The sequence below is a fragment of the Hemitrygon akajei genome, chromosome 1 (genome assembly GCF_048418815.1).
Source record: "Hemitrygon akajei chromosome 1, sHemAka1.3, whole genome shotgun sequence".
NCBI lineage: Eukaryota > Metazoa > Chordata > Chondrichthyes > Myliobatiformes > Dasyatidae > Hemitrygon > Hemitrygon akajei.
Window position 1 is genome coordinate 31,203,264 of NC_133124.1, and position 14,560 is coordinate 31,217,823.

At 40.7% G+C, this 14,560-nt stretch overlaps 1 protein-coding gene across 5 annotated transcripts in view; it reads left to right on the forward strand.

The window, feature by feature from the left end:
- The window catches only part of LOC140725192 (junctophilin-1-like), a 153,607-nt gene that overhangs the window by 114,193 nt on the left and 24,854 nt on the right, over positions 1-14,560 (forward strand). The gene's annotated exons all lie outside the window — the stretch shown is intronic.

The following is a 14,560-nucleotide window of genomic DNA, read 5'->3' on the forward strand; positions in this document are numbered from 1 at the left end:
ATGCTGACTCATTAGATACAGAGCATTTGACACCAAACCCCACCTACACCCTTTCTTCTATCTTATCACACAAGTGGGACACAGCGAGAGGCAACAGAGGCTAGATGCAGCATGCCTGATCTGAAAACATTACAAGTTATTTTTAGATTGTCATTTGGTGAGAACATTGCAAAATGGGGTTGAATCATGATTTAAAAAATCCAGTTCTTCAACAACTTTCTCAAATTCAAACCATCCAAAGATACTTGACAGCAAAAGTAAACATTTTTTCTAAGTACAATAGGTGATGGAATGTAGTTTTGGCAAACAATTAGCTTACTACAACTCTTACAGGCAAAGTCATCAAAAATACATCAGATAATAAATGAGGGAAATTCTGCAATGTTGGAAATCCAAAGTAACACACACATAAAATGTTGGAGGAGCTCAGCAGGTCAGGCACTATTTACTGAAGTGAATCAGCAGTCGACGTTTCAGGCAGCGGCCCTTCTTCAGGACTGGAAAGGAAGGGGGACATCGGGGTCTGTAGAGAGTTTGTATGTTCTCCACCGCCCCATGACTGCGTGGGTTTCTTCTGGGTGACCATAAGACAAAGGAGCAGAAGTCGGCCATTCAGTCCTTCGAGTCTGCTCCACCATTTCATCATGAGCTGATCCAATCTCCCCTTTAGTCCCATTCCCCTGCCTTCTCACCATAACCTTCGATGCCCTGACTACTCAGATACCTATCAATCTTTGCCTTAAATACACCCAGTGACTTGGCCTCCACTGCCGCCCATGGCAACAAATTCCATAGATTCACCACCCTCTGGCTAAAAAATTTCTTTCGCATCTCTGTTCTGAATGGACGCCCTGCAATCCTCAAGTCATGTCCTCTCGTACTAGACTTCCCCACCATGGGAAACAACTTTGCCACATCCACTCGAAATGCTTCTATGAGGTCCCCCCTCATTCTTCTAAACTCCAAGGAGTACAGTTCAAGAGCGGTCAAACATTCCTCATATGTTAACCCACTCATTCCCGGAATCATTCTAGTGTATCTTCTCTGAACCCTCTCCAATGTCAGCACATCCTTTCTTAAATAAGGAGCCCAAAACTGCACACAGTATTCCAAGTGAGGTCTTACCAGTTCCTTATAGAGCCTCAACATCACATCCCTGCTCCTCTATTCCTCTAGAAATGAATGCCAACATTGCATTCGCCTTCTTCACCACCGACTCAACCTGGAGGTTAACCTTAAGGGTATCCTGCACGAGGACTCCCAAGTCCCGTTGCATCTCAGAACTTTGAATTCTCTCCCCATTTAAATAATAGTCTGCCCTGCGTGCTCTAGTTTCCTCCCACAGTGCAAAGACATACCAGTTGGTAGGTTAATTGGTCATTGTAAATTGTCCCGTGATTAGGCTAGTGTTAAATCAGGGAATGCTGGGCAGAACTGCTCAAAGGGCCAGAAGGGCCAATTCTGTGGTGCATCACCAAAATTTTTTGTAGTAGCTAGGGATAAATATTGACCTTATCACTGAATGAGAGGAACTCCCTTGTACTTTATGCCAGGTGAGAGCACAGGTGAGGCTCTGAGAAACAGGATTTTCGGCACTATTGTACTGGAATGGGGGCCTTGATGCCTCGTCTTGAGAATGATAGTTATGCTTGAATACGTGAACCTTATACCCAAATATAGTGGAGTCTGTCAGGAAAACTCTTTTCCTCTGCCCCCTCCCCCTCCCTCTCCCCCCCACCCCCCATCAGCATTAAATTAATATCAACTGGGAATTTGCTGTTGGCGGTCATTCAATTTACAATCCCACAATGATGGTCTTCCTGCTAAGAAAATGTTGCCCAAATCAGGGCATTTTTGGCTCAGAAATATCAGAGATCTTCCTTTCAAGATGTTCTCGTGAAATTCAGTGGTCGTTCACAGGTTTTTGAGATAGCATCATAAAGGAACATAAAGACACACACAGGCACCAACACATACAATTAATCAGTTGACTTTTTCAAACTGTATTGCAAGTTTTTATTTATAATCTTGGCTTGGACGTTTGTTTAATGCGGTAATTTTTTGACTCATGGCCAAAAGTATTGACAGACGGAAGCTAAAGTGGGGGTCTGCAGATGAATCAGAAATCGGAATTGCACCCAACGGAACTCTTCAAGGATAGCCCGTGGGAAAAATGGATTTCTATGTTACCGTATTATTCATTCATTCTCCTTCTTTCCTCATCTACTGCTATTTCAATCAACAAAGAGAACTGGGTGACTTTGTGCAAGAGTCAGTGAAAAGAAACTTGCAAGTGCTGTAAGCTGTTAATATGTTGAGCTTCACAATAAGAGGATTAGAGTACAGCAGGTCAGAAGTATTGCTACAATTCTATAGAACCTTGGTGAGATCGCACTTGGAATATTGCATACAATTTTGGTCTTCTCCCTTAAGGGACATTCTTGCCATAGAGGAAGTACAGGAAGGATTCACCAGAGTGATTCTCGTGGTGGCTGGGATGCCACACGAGGACTCGTTAAGTTGACAAATTTGTATCCACTAGAGCTGATAAGAGTGAGAGGGCATCTGGCTGAAACTCACAAAATTTTGTTAGGATAAGATAGGGGAATGATGCTCCCCTGGAGAGAAGGAATCTAGGATGAGGGGTCCTGAAAAAGAGTCTTGGCCTGAAAATGTCGACTCCCTCCTCATTTCCACAGACGCTGCCTGAGTTCCTCCAGCACTCTGTGTGTTGCTTGGGATGAGGGGTTGCAGTTTGCGATTACAGGGCAAGGGATTGAGATATTGAGAAACGTCCTCACTCAGAATGGAATGTTCTATCACAGTAGGTTGTTGAAAAAAGATGCTGAATAATCTGAAGAAAGAGACAGGCAATTTCTAGATGCAAAGGAAAAATCCACCAGGGGGGTTTTGAGGTAGGTGATCAGCCGTGATCATGTTGAATGCTGGGACAGGTTCAAAGTGGAAGATGGCATACTTCTGCCCTTATTTACTGCATTTCTATGATGGTATGGTGTATAGCAGGATTGCTTCCCTCATGAAGTCCAGGCAATGGAATCTTTGTTTCAGTATGGCATCCCATTTTTCATGAGTTCCGCGCTGAGGCCATCAGTGTGGAACTCGTACACGTGCAAATGGATAGCTTCATACACCCAGATTCAGTGCAGTGAGGGCTTCAGTCTACTGCTGAATGAAGGTGTGGCAGATTTTGCAGGATATTCTGCAGAGAACACACTAAGGGAGGAGATACAGGAATGTGAAGATGCACGCTCAATCTTTTAGGAACAGCTTCTCCTCAGACATCAGATTACTGAACTTTCCATGAATCTGTGGACACCATCTCACTATTTTGCCCTCTTTGTACTCTACAAATATTTAATTATATAAATATTTTATAAATATTTTTATATTTCTTATTGTAATCTATTGTAATTTTAATATATTGCTCTGTACTACTGCAAAACAACAGATTTCGTGACATATGTCAGTGAAAATAAACCTGATTCTGACCAATGTGACTTGCATTCTGTGCTCAGAGACTATGTGGGTCTCAAGGGAATGGTCTTCCTTTCATTTCCGATACAAAATGGAGTCAAAATGCAGTACTGACAAAAGGAGGTTTGCACAGGAAATGGTACTTGCATCATCGTTGAGGTCTACACTCCTTCAGCTTGCTTTTCTCTGCCAAGGGAGAATATGGTAAACATTATTAGAATAAAAGGGCACCAGTAGTCTGGAATGTGTAATCATGTACAGTAAACGGTGAAGTAAAGTGAATATTCCCAGCTGTAGCCTAGAAACAACCACATGCATTTAAGTTCATTTCACCCTGTCACAGGTTGTAGAATACCTGCAGCAGATGTTAGGTTTCAGTGAGAACGTCATTACTGATGTTGAAACCTTCACGCAGTTTTCCTTCTTGAAGTTCAGGTTGGGAAGTTGTTCCCTGAATACCCTTGATGGATGGGGCCTCTTCTCGAGAGCACTTCTCCTACTATGAAAGAAAATGCCTTCAAACCACTGAATTACTACATTATTTTTCACTTCACTCCCTATAAGCTTACAATTTGAAATAACCCTACCATATTTTAGTTGTTGCTGATTGTTGGGCTGGTGAGTCTGTGGCATTCCTACTACTATAAAAGTGTTAACGGCTGACATTCACAACAGGCATTGGTGGGAGATTATACGCTACGTACATCATTGCTGCTTTTCTGAAGGTCGAAGATCTCAAAACAGGAGATCCAACAATCTCAATTTTCTGTCAAGAAAATTGCGTTTCTATTTATGGGTGAAGATGTTCCCCTACCAATCTGCTTATATTTTATGGCCAGTTAATTTTTGGACAAGTCTCTTCATATTGCTGAATTTTGCTTTTTTTTTGGCAGTCATCATTCTCTGATTATTTTCTGTTCATAGCTGTGGTGTAATTACAGATTCAGAACCTTTCCTCACTTTTACATACAGACTTAAGCAGTATTTCTTTTCACTTTGGAAAAAGTAAGGTATTGATTCACATTTAATTCCCCACTGTGGTCATATACTTCATAGCTCACATGTACCGGTAGTTGTACTAAGAATAGTGAGATTATCACCACTTTCCATCGGTACAGGATATAACCTACAAAAATACCAATGCCCATAAACATTTGCAACTTGAAACATCTTATTATAACTAACAAAGCTTATGGAAGAGTAGGGGATAGGTGGAAAATGAGAACAGATCTTAGATTCGTCCATAAACTGAACAATTAAAGTTGCTGTCACTGAGACCAAACCCTTTCACAGCTACAGGGATCACAGTCAGGATCTGGATTAAGCCAGTAACTCATTATTCTCAATTCCAATACAGGTTAAAAAGTCACAACTTCTTCAGTCAGGAGTGAAAAACATAACAAGTGCTAATTACCACTAAATGACTAGCTACCGTTCCTTCAGGAAATCAGTCCTTCATGAAAGGAATTCATTTTGCACATAAATAATGTCTTGATTGTTTTTTCTGTTTCATATACATTTTATCAACATTTTTATTTCATTTCCTCTGAAAAGGTTTAAGTGCAATTTATTTTTCCAGTTTTGCACTTCCTGTTTGGAAATCTGGAGTCTGTATGACGATGTTTGAACCCGGTTGCCTCCCGGATGATTATGCTGCTTGTAGATAACACAGAATCCTTGCTGTGACTCTGTTTTAAATTAAGTGTTCAAAATAAGAGAACTGCTTTGACAAACTACAAGAAAATCTAGAAAGTCAGCATTATCCAAGATAAATGGCAAACCCGTTATCTTGTCAGAGCAAAATCTGATTTCGTGTTAATCTTTTTGATAGGGATGAATAAAATATTTTTGCTATTCTTCCCCTTATTTGGAAATTTCTTCTTCTGTCTCTATTGTTCAGTGCCAAATGAGCACAAATAATTGTGCTTAAACCCAGCAGGAAGGTAATGGCTTAGAGATATTTTGTGCCAGTTTAGAGTAGATAATTTCTAGAACTTTACTGCTTAATCAGTTTAACATATTTTTTAAAAACTTAACCAGGATAACTGTAAGCGTAGAATGGATCATATCTAGAACATTACTAACTATTAGCTTGGTTTAGCCTAGGAAAAAAATGACCTTAAGTGATGTGTTGTTTTGAGAAATATTTTTATAATATCACCTGAAGCAAAAATCCTTTCAATCGAGGATTGCAATCACTGTATAAAACCGATGGTGACTCTGTATAAAAACGAGAGTGGTATCCTTGAGTTTGTTCTCCTCCACTTGTCTTGTATGGACCCATCTTAGAACAACCACAGAACATTCTTTTGCTCAAAGACAAATCCTGTTCCCCACTGCCTGAACCATTCCCATGTATTCTGAAAACATTAATATTCCCAAAATATGAATTGCAAAGCCATGCCAGATACGATCCGATAAGTGCGGATGTAGTTAAATCTAAAGGACTATTTGTTAAATGGATCTTTGTTTAACATCAGGGAATGAATTTCCCTTCTCCCTCCCCTGCTCCCTTATAAGAGTCAGTAGATAATCTCTATTGTACCAACTTGGATAGTCCTCCCTTTGTTATCTTTTCCCCATAGTCAACTGCCTGTACTTGGTTATCTGAAGAAGTGACGGCACTACTATTATCTACATTGTACTTTTAAGATGACAGCTTTATGTCTGAAATCAAAAATTAAGGTACCATCATATTTTACTTTTCATTATGGTGGTAGCTTTAGTATTTGTTATTTTCTGATGACCACTCTTTCTTTTTAGACCAGAAGATATAGAAGCAGAATTAGGCCATTTGGCCCACCATGTCTGCTCTGCTATTTCATCCTGGCTGATCCAATTTTCCTCTCAGTTCTAATCTCCTGTCTTCTCCCCATATCCCTTCATGCCCTGACCAATCAAGAATCTATCAGCCTCTGCCTTAAATATTCTTAAAGGCCTGGCCTCCACAGCTGCCAGTGGCATCGAATTCCACAGATTCACCACTCTCTGGCTAAAGAAATTCCTCCTCATCTCCATTCTAAAAGGATGCCCCTCTATTCTGAGGCTGCGTCCTCTGGTCCTAGACTCTCTCATCATAGAAAACATCTTTTGCACATCCACTCTATCAAGGCCTTTCACCATTCAATTGGTTTTAATGAGGTCACTCCCATTCTTCTGAATTCTAGTGAATACAGGCCCAAAGCCACCAAATGCTTTTCATATGACAAGCCATTCAATCCTGGAATCATTTTCGAAAACCTTCTTTGAACCCTCTCCAGTCTCAGCTCATCCTTTCTAGATGAGGGGCCCAAAACTGCTCACAGTACACCAAATGTGATCTTACCAGAGCTTTATAAAGTCTCAACATTACATGCTTGCTTTTATATGCTAGTCCTCTTGAAATGAAGGCTAACATCGCATTCAAATTCAAACATTCTGGTCATTCAATCTAAAACCTCTTCTATCAAATGTATCATTCTTTGTAACCAATGTTTATTACTAAAGATACTTAGCTCTGCCATTATGACAGCAGCCCTCTTTACATAGAATGCTAAATGTTACCAAGACTTTGTAATAGTTCTTAGGTATTTATCTACTTGGTGCAGTTATGCCTTTTTAACTTTTAAAATATAAATGTGGTAGGATACATTAAAATTGTCAGTATTTTGAGTGAATTCTTACTGTGAATAGTTAACTGTGTATTTCCAGTTCAGAGAACAGTAAAGCACTGGGCAGGCCATTCAGCCCACAATATTGTGCTGATCTTAATGTCAATTTCTACTAATTGTCCTCTTTGGGTGTATCATCCATATTCCTCCATTTCCTTGATATTCATGTGTCTATCTTAAAGCCTCTTAAACTCAGCCAAACTGCCTGCTTCCACTGCTCTCCCTGGTGACTTCTTCCACACACCACCACTCTGCGTGATTCTGCTAACAATAATGGTATCATCAGCGAATTTTTAGATGATGCTGGAGCTTCGCTTAACTACACAGTCATAAGTATAGCGAGGGTAGAGCAGGGAGCTGGGCACGCAGCCCTGAGGTGTGCCTGTGGTGATGAGGTTTCTGATCTCTGCTGATTGTAATCTGCCACAGCTATCGATCATCGATGCCTCTAGCTTCATCCAGAATTGTCACTTTGCTCTTATGATAGCCTTCTAGAGGTCATATCTGGACTTGATCATCATTCCTGATCATCATAGTCAGTAGCAGACCGTGGATCTCCTGTTTCACCCAGGGCATCTCGTTTGGGAACAAAGAACATGGCGATTTACAGCACATTACAGGCCCTTCGGCCCACAATGTTGTGCTGACCATGTAACCTACTCTAGAGACTGCCTAGAATTTCCCGAGCATATAGCCGTCTATTTTTCTAAGCTCCATGTACCTGCCTAAGAGGCTCATAAAAGACCCTATTCTACCTGCCTCCACCACTGTTGCTGGCAGTGCATTCCATGCACACACCACTCACTGTGTGAAAAACTTATCCCTGACATACCCCTTGTACCTATTCCCCTTAAAACTATGCCCCCCTGTGTTAGCCATTTCAGCCCTGGGAAAAAGCCTCTGACTATCCACACAATCAATGCCTCTCATCATCTTATACACCTCTATCAGGTCACCTCTCATCCTCCGTCACTCCAAGGTGAAAAGGCTGAGTTCACTCAACCTATTCTCATAAGGCATGTTCCCCAATCCAGGCAACATCCTTGTAAATCTGCTCTGCACTCTCTCTATAGTATCGACATCTTTCCTGTAGTGAGGCAACCAGAACTGAACACAGTACTCCAAGTGGAGTCTGACCCAGGTCTTATATAGCTGTAACATTACCTCATGATGCTTGAACTCAATCCCATGGTTGATGAAGGGCAACACACCATCAGAAGACACAATGGAGGCACGAACTCCTTTACATTGGTCTTGGTGAAGTCGATGACAACTGTGGAAAATTCAGATCCAAAGATGATTCCCTGAATATGGACCAATTCAAAGCAATTCTGTATAGACTCCACTGCCCCCCCCCCCCCCACCCCACCGTCAATAACTTCATAGTCTTCTCCACTGGTGCTGTGGTCCTCGGTCGCTGCCAGGAAGTAGGAATGGACAATGAAGACTCATGGTATGAAGCAGGAATAGAAAGTCATTTTTGCCCAGCAGTGTAAAACTTAATTTGCATCATGTAGGCATTTTGTTTTTTGCCTTTAATTGCAAGTTCACACTTCAAAAGTTAAAGATTGGCTGTTAACCACTCAGTCACTATTTTTTTTACAGAATAATTGCAAACCTTGATTGAAAGGATTTTTATTTCATGGGTATTTAAAAATGATTTTTCAACATAACACAATATGCAAGGCCATTCTTTCTAGGCTAAACCAAGTTACTAGTTTGTAACGTTATAGATATGATCCAATATAAACTTGTATCAAAAGCCCCAAGGCCTTGTGTTTTGGCTGGGTTTAAGCTTTCTGGTTTATGCAACATTGGTTAAATGTGTTTCCAAGGCGACTACAGAATAACGAGAGAAATATAATTAAATGAGGAACCTGCAAGCACTACTTTTATTCAAAATGAACAAAACATATCCTGTTAAATAGAAAAGAAATGGAATATCTAGAGTTATTATTTGGAAATAGGGTGATTAAAGACATAGCATACCATGTTTTGGAACAGAGCAGCTTTCTCCTCCAGGGATTAAAAACCTACTTGCACCAGCCGTTACTGAACAGATTATAGAATTAGACAGCATGAAAGCAGGCTCTTTGGCCTAACTTGCCAATACCAACTAAGGTGCCTATCTAAAGTGATCCCATTTGCCTGTGTTTGGTACTTATTCGTCAAAGTCATTCTTATTTCTGTATCTCTCCAAATGTTTTCTTAAACGTTGTAATTGGACCTGCCTCTACCACCACCTTAGGCAGGCCATTCCATTTATTTGTCATCCTCTGTATGAAAATCTTGCCCCTCAGTTCCCCTTTAAATCTTTCCCCTCTCCCCTTAAACCCATGCCCTTTAGTTTTAAAAGTTCAAAGTAAATTTTCAAAGTACATATATGTCACCAAATACAACCCTGAGTCATTTTCTTGTAGGCATACTCAATAAATCCATAATGGAATAATAACCGTAATCAATGAAAGACCACACCAGCTTGGTCGTAAAATCCAATGACTGAACAGGGACTTGAAACTTGGACCCTCAGATTAAAAGTCTGATACTCTATCAGCTGAGCTATATCCCGGCCCTATTTTAGACTATCCTACCTGCAAAAATGACCATCTACTCTATCTTTGCCCCTCATTATTTTATAAACCTCTATAAACCAAGGTAGTAGGGATAGTCTGGGTAATTATAGACCAGTGAGCCTTATGTCTGTGGTGGGAAAGCTGGTGGAAAAGATTCTTAGAGATAGGATCTATGGACATTTAGAGAATCATGGTCTGATCAGGGACAGTCAGCATGGCTTTGTGAAGGGCAGATCATGTCTAACAAGCCTGATAGAGTTCTTTAAGGAGGTGACCAGGCATATAGATAAGGAAAGTGCAGTGGATGTGATCTACATGGATTTTAGTAAGGCATTTGACAAGGTTCCACATAGGCTTATTCAGAAAGTCAGAAGGCATGGGATCCAGGGAAGTTTGGCCAGGTGGATTCAGAATTGGCTTGCCTGCAAAAGGCAGAGGGTCATGGTGGACGGAGTACATTCAGATTGGAGGGTTGTGACTAGTGGTGTCCCACAAGGATCTGTTCTGGGACCTCTACTTTTTGTGATTTTTATTAACGACCTGGATGTGGGGGTAGAAGGGTAGGTTGGCAAGTTTGCAGACAACACAAAGGTTGGTGGTGATGTAGATAGTGTAGAGGATTGTCAAAGATTGCGGAGAGACATTGGTAGGATGCAGAAGTGGGCTGAGAAGTGGCAGATGGAGTTCAACCCGGAGAAGTGTGAGGTGGTACACTTTGGAAGGACAAACTCCAAGGCAGAGTACAAAGTAAATGGCAGGATACTTGGTAGTGTGGAGGAGCAAAGGGATCTTGGGGTACATGTCCACAGATCCCTGAAAGGTGCCTCACAAGTAGATAGGGTAGTTAAGAAAGCTTATGGGGTGTTAGCTTTCATAAGTCAAGGGATAGAGTTTAAGAGTCGCGATGTAATGATGCAGCTCCATAAAACTTTAGTTAGGCCACACTTGGAGTACTGTGTCCAGTTCTGGTCGCCTCAGTATAGGAAGGATGTGGAAGCATTGGAAAAAGTACAGAGGAGATTTACCAAGATGCTGCCTGGTTTAGAGAGTATGGATTATGATCAGAGATTAAGGGAGCTAGGGCTTTACTCTTTGGAGAGAAGGAGAATGAGAGGAGACATGATAGAGGTGTACAAGATATTAAGAGGAATAGACAGAGTGGACAGCCAGCGCCTCTTGCCCAGGGCACCACTGCTCAGTACAAGAGGACATGGCTTTAAGTTAAGGGGAGGGAAGTTCAAGGGGGATATTAGAGGAAGGTTTTTTACTCAGAGAGTGGTTGGTGCATGGAATGCACTGCCTGAGTCAGTGGTGGAGGCAGACACACTAGTGAAGTTTAAGAGACTACTAGACAGGTATATGGGAGGCAGGGTTTGAGGGTCAGCACAACATTGTGGGCCAAAGGGCCTGTAATGTGCTGTACTATTCTATGTTCTATGTTAAGTTCAACCCCCAGCCGCCTTTCCGCCTGGGAACAGAATCTCTATCCAGTCTCTCCTTATAGTTCAAGCCCTCACAAAACTTTTCTGCATCCCCTTCAGCTTCCAATGGCCCTGTACGTTTTCTGTCAGAGTGTGGCATGAGTTGAAAATGAATTTGGCAGTTGTGAGTTACTCATGCCTCCTTCTAAATATTGAGGATATTTGGAACTTCAAACAAGTGTCTGAATATAATCTGAAATTGCAGCTATTTTTGGAAGCTGTGGACACAGCCCAATCCATCACAAGCACCTTCTCCAACACTGAATACATTTGTAAAGAATGCTGCCTCAAGAAAGCAGCATCCATTATCAAGGACCTCCATTCTCTCGTCTCAATGCTGCCATCAGGAAGGAAGTACAGGAGCTTTAGGTCCCACATCACCAGGCTCAGGAACCATCAGGCTCCTGAACCAGCGTGGATAACTCACTCACCTCAAATCTGATTTGATTGCACAACCTAAGGACTGTGGAGCTCATGTTCTCAGTATTATAGGTTGAGTGCTCCTTATCTGAAATTTCAAAATCCAAAAATCTCCAAAATCCAAAATTTTTTTGGGGTACTGATATAAAATCAGCAATGGAAAATTCCACAAAGCGCTGAGAAGATTCCCAAGCGAAGCGCAGGTCTCTGCACACCGCAAGCAGTTCTGATAAGTGAGCTCACATATGTAATGAGCAAAAGTTAATGAAGAATAGAAAAACATTGTGTAAAGCGAGAAATGAAGAACTCGATCGTGTATCGTCAGCATCGGAGTGAACATATCCCACTTAACGGGATGCTGATCATGAAACAAGCAAAGACCTGTCACGACAAAATGAAAATTGAAGGTAACTGTGAATATTCAGCAGACTGGTTGCAGAAATTTAAGAGAAGGCACAGCATTAAATTTTTAAAGATTTTTAACATTTTAAATATCAAGTGTCTGCTGATCACGAAGCTGCGGAGAAATCCATTGATGAGTTTGGCAACATCATCACTGATGAAAACCTAATACCTGAACACGTCTACAATGCTGATGCCTTACATAAAGCCTTAAAAAAAGTAAATTACAAATATAGAGTACTGTAACCTTTTAATCAAAGCCTGCCGTTGTGTGTTGTTGGTCAGCAGCTGATTCAGGTACTCTCTCCCTATGCTGCTGTACAGCTTTTGTTACCTTGCACACATTATATTTTCATTATATTAAAGGTGTGTAATTTAATTTTTACTATTAAATATATATGTGTGATGAACATGTGTAAGATATAGACTACTTACCGGTAGCACATATATTCAGAGTTGGAAATTATGACGATTCCAAGCTAGCTCATTGTATATTCCAAAATTTTTAAAAATCCAAAATCTAAAACACTTCCCACCCAAAACATTTCAGAGAAGGGGTACTCAACTTGTATTTATGTACTGATTTTTAAAATTTGCACAGTTTATGCATATTGGTTGTTTGTTAGTCTTTGTAGTTTTTCATTGATTTTAATGTATTTCTCTGTTCTACTGTGAATGATTGCAAGAAAATGAATCTCTGGGTAGTATATGGTGCCATGTTCGTGGTCTTCTGCTGCTGTAGCCCATCCACTTCAAGGTTCGATGTGCTGTGCGTTCAGAGATGCTCTTCTGCACACCACTGTTGTAGCACGTGGTTTTGAGTTACCGTCACCTTCCTCTCAGCTTGAACCAGTCTGGCCATTCTCTGCCCTCTCTCATTAAAGAAATATTTTAATTGAAATTCTGTAATGTATATCATAAAAATGCTACTTACAGCAAAATCATCTGGTATCGTGTCCACATGAAGCAACTTGCTTCACTCACGTTCTCTACTTCAATGTCAGTCTAAAACAGTAGTGACAAGCTACTGGGGGCTATTATTAAGGAAGAAATTAGTTTAACTTGAAGAAACATATCCTAGTTAAATTCAGTCGGCATGTATTTGTTACGGGCAAATTAGAAACACCAGCCAACAAATATACAAATCTCTCTGGCTGGACCACGGCACAACTGTGGGCTAAAGAGAGATATTAATGCCCTGGAGAACATTCAGAAATTTACCCAGATGATTCCAGCTCTCTTGAGATGCAGGAGTATCCAGGATTTAAGTAGCAATTTTCAAATTTATGAAATGTTATGACACAGTATATTGTTAAACTAAGAACCAGCAATCTAGCTCAGAGAAAATTGGAAGTTAGGAGTATAGAGGTTATCAAGATCTGGAGTACATGTGGAATTAAATTTTGCAAAAGCTTATAAGATGCATTCCAATATTCAGATATCTACCTATTGAACTAACTTACTGTTAGTGGGGGAGAAGGCTTGATGAACGGAGTCAACCAGTCAGCTTTTTTCAGAGAATTTTACTATGACCTAGTTTGCTATTCCCTATGACCTAGAAATGCTTTGGTGCCTGGATTGGTGCTGGTTTGTAATCATCTTCCAGAGTGGGATACTGTAAGGATCTCAAGTCTGCCCTACATGTCAGTGTATGCCCTGCGTGTTTGTACGTGAGACTGACAGAAAACTTAGAAATCTTTGACTCTGACCTATGTGGTTTTCTTGCTGCAGACAAAATTTCTTTCGGAGAAAAACATTGCATAAGTGTCAGCCTATTCAATAGTATTTTTTTGTTAAAGATGGGTCTATTTACTTTGAAAAAGGAACACTTTGTAAAGCAGAACGAGTAATTTCAGACTAATCGACTTAGGCTCAACTTCAGGCCTTTTTGAGTTTCCATTTGTTTTTATTTATTCTCTGTCTTTTATTGCAACAAAAGGCCCAAGAAATTTCCTTTAGTTCCTAGTCTTCACTTTTGTTTGCAGTTTGTCTTCCATTTAACCTCATTAGATTTCCTTCCTCATTTATTAAAATATCATCAGATTTCCCAAATGTCCGATATTTTCTTCACCTCATCTGTTTGTTTTTCATTGTTGCACTTCCTGTGAACTTTTTATCAGATTCAGGTGACATGGCGACATCCACTAACTAGTTAATGGTTGATGTTTCAGTCAACCGGGCAAATAATGAGGACCAGAAATAGGGCAGTGTATTTTTCAAATGGGCTCAACGATGACAAAACAGAAATTCTACTGTGAGAGCCACATTCACTTACCAACCAGTATTTTTGCCCAATACATGGGCAAATACATCCATACATGTGCACAAACTTTCTCACACACACACACACACACACACATATATATAGTACATTACACAGCTTGAGGCCTTCACTTCCTTCCTTCCTCTCCCAACCACGCTCTGACCTCCTACAGCCCTCCCACAGACCCACTCCCTCTCTTGGCTCATCTTCCCCAATTCCTGGCCACGCTCTGGTCTCCAGGTCCCAATCCCAACCCTGTCTTCTACATGTGTATAC